This window comes from Molossus molossus, unplaced genomic scaffold (genome assembly GCF_014108415.1).
Source record: "Molossus molossus isolate mMolMol1 unplaced genomic scaffold, mMolMol1.p scaffold_m16_p_8, whole genome shotgun sequence".
Lineage (NCBI taxonomy): Eukaryota > Metazoa > Chordata > Mammalia > Chiroptera > Molossidae > Molossus > Molossus molossus.
This window is the reverse complement of record NW_023425402.1, coordinates 29,564,779-29,567,814: the sequence shown is the minus strand read 5'-3', so window position 1 is coordinate 29,567,814 and position 3,036 is coordinate 29,564,779. Positions and strand designations below refer to the sequence as shown.

Genomic DNA, 3,036 nt, shown 5'->3' with positions numbered 1-3,036 from the left:
CACGGGGATCGAACCTGCAAAGTATATGCCCTGACCAGAAAATGAACCCACAGCCTTTTCGTTTATGGGATAACGCTCCAACCAACTGAGTCACTCGGCCAGGGCTATTTTTGTCATACTTTTCTCACTTGTAATACCTGCTTGATAATTGTCTTTTTTTTCCCCTTCACTTTTCCAACAAGTATTTAGTATTAGTTAAGCCGTGACTCAGGATCCCAGGGTGGGATGTACTCTGGTGCCCCTTCACCTCCCTGGGAGAAGGGTGGAGGACAGAGGAGAGGTGGGGTGGAGCCAGCTCAGAACTTTTCAGGAAACGTGCCTTCTGCCCTGAGGTCATCCCAAGTGAACACCCAGCACATGGGCAGAGGGACTTGTACACGTGCCGGTACCATTTGCACAGAAGACACCACCCCATTTAGTGGTCATTGCCTCCTCACAGCGGTGGAAATCCAGGTAGTCTGCCAACAGGTCCTGCTCTGTTTCTGGTTGGGGAAGTGGCTGTCAAAAGGGGCAGTCTGGTGGCTCTTGACTGAGGTTTTGATGTCTTCTGCCAGGTTGCTGACTCCTGAAGATGCCCCTGAAGCAGCTTGCTGCTCAATGTGTCAATACTTGCCTTTGATTAGGCAATCTGTGCTGCTGGGACCATGCCTGTCTTGCTGACTGCTATTCTTCATTTAGTGCTAACAAAGAATATGCTCCCAGTAAACAGCTGATGACTGAAACCAAGTGTCCAGAACCATTAAAATCAGACATTGACTTTCCCCCTTGCTTTTCTTGACCTTTGCTGAGGTAAAGAAGTTGCTATAATTTCATTAGATGAAAAACTTTCTCAGCTATTGCTTCTGAGACAAAATTTCATCTTGTTAAGAGCTGAAACAACAGAGACTCTGATTTCTCTCCCAGTCATGAATATTTGAGGACATTCCTTTAAATGCAAGTGAATAACAGAAAATTTTGCAGATAGTTCTGGGTCACAAGATTGAGTACCTAAAAGTTGTTATGCAGGCTGTGCTGGAATGTCCTGTTTCTTTAAAAGATTTATGTGCTTATTTATTCGTTTGTCCAGCCCTGTAGACAAATACCCAAGCCACAAAACTAAAAGCAGATTTATTTAGGGAGGAGGACACAAACTGGAACACAAGCAACCTTTTGTGTGTGTGTGTGTGTGGGACTTGCTTTATTGTGAAAACATTTTGTTTTTATACTGAGGTGTTATTAATAGTAATATTTGGTTACAAAAAATTGAACACCTGGAGACACTGGAATGCTGGTTTAAGTATGAAGGAACATCACAAAAATAGCTGTTTTATATTTTTCAATAAATTACTTTTGTTATGAAAACAACATAATCTAAATGCTATAATTTATGTTTTGTCATATGGCTTCAATTGTATATCAAATTAAAAATGATTATGCTGCTACTTATTGTGCTATTTGTCGAATACCGGGATATAGAGATAATTAGATGTATGTTAATAGCTTTTTAAATATGTAAATTGAAGAAAACAGGTCTCTTGTGTGGGCTACAATATATTTGAACTGACTGATGTAAGTTTCATCAACTCATTATATCTCAGATTGGTTTTTAGATCTGAGCAGAGTTTTGAGGAAGTGAGAGTATTTTTAACATAGGTAATTTGACTATGATAACAGTTTTCTATAATTTAGTCACAAGAAGACAGTGTTCCTTTTCATAATCTTATTTTAACCAAGCTATCCACAAAGAGAAAAACACATTTATAATAATTTAGTAACTAAAAAACCACGGGATTACTAAGAAAAGGATTGGAGTGTAGAACTGAAGAAAACTGACCTGACTGGAGACTACTGCAAACTGTTTTCATGCTCTGCATGTTTGTTTTCCAAACATTTCAAATGAACACATTAAAAAATTGGAAATCTGTTTTGAGACACTTTAAATTGTGAGGGCAGATCAGGAATAGCCTTTCCCTCCACTATAATCTGCCTCTGCTTATATTTTTAGCTGGGGTGAGGAAAAGATACACATTTGCAGAAGAACAATGACTATGGTATTTATTATCCTGGGGAAAGAAAAGAAAGAAAGGAAGAGACTGTGGAAAAGAGAAAAGGTCTATAAATTCCCAAGGGTCAGTCTTTTTTTTTTTTTTTTTTTTTTTTTAATTGATTTGAGGTTTGGGGAGAGAGAGAGAGAGGAACATCGATCTGTTGCTTCTCTTATTTATGCATTCATTGGTTGATTCTTGTCCGTGCCCTGACCTGGGATTGAAACATCAGGAGGCTGCATTAACCAACTGAGCTACCCTGCCAGTGGTTAACTGTTTTTTGGCTTTGGACTCCTTATCTGAATACAAAAGAATACTGTCCAAAACTATGAAGGATGGAGAAACAGGGCATATTGGTCTCATTAGCTCTTTTATGCTGTAATTATTCAGAAAGTCAAGGCAATAGTTAGTTCTTGACTTACATTATTACTAAGGGAGAATTTAAAATCATTACCTTCATGCAGCCTGTGGTTACCTGGGATACACTCTCAGCACAGGCACACAAGACAAGCACTGTGTGAGTGTGTGTGTGTGTGTGTGTGTGTGTGTGTGAAGGAGGTAGAGGGCTGGGAGGAAATTGTGGGTTAAATAATTCCAATATCAATTTTACAGTATCTCTTTATTACTATAATTGATTTTATGGGGCTTAAGAACTCCCAGTTGGAACAGCATAAATTTAATTTGTATCAGAATTGCAGATTCAGAAGAGAGAACCAAATCCCTGTGGATCATAAAATTTGGATGCTGGAGAGTTTAATATGCTTTATGAAATGCAACATAAAACAACCCATTTTTGTATTTTGGGAAAAATTGTGGTATCATAGTCAGGGACCTGAAGATACTGTCACTTTCCCCCCAAGAATTTCCTTGTCATGTTAACTGACTGAGGACTGTTATCTTTTCTCTTGCATTAAAAAATTTTTTTAAATTAGAATTTTAATTTTGAGTAATTGTCGATTCACATGCAGTTATAAGGAATAATACAGAGAGATCTTTTATATGCTTTACCCAT

At 38.1% G+C, this 3,036-nt stretch overlaps 1 pseudogene; it reads right to left on the bottom strand.

The window, feature by feature from the left end:
* Nucleotides 1-296: 296 nt before the first annotated feature.
* On the bottom strand, nt 297-2,484 carry LOC118621436 (annotated as a pseudogene).
* Nucleotides 2,485-3,036: the final 552 nt, after the last annotated feature.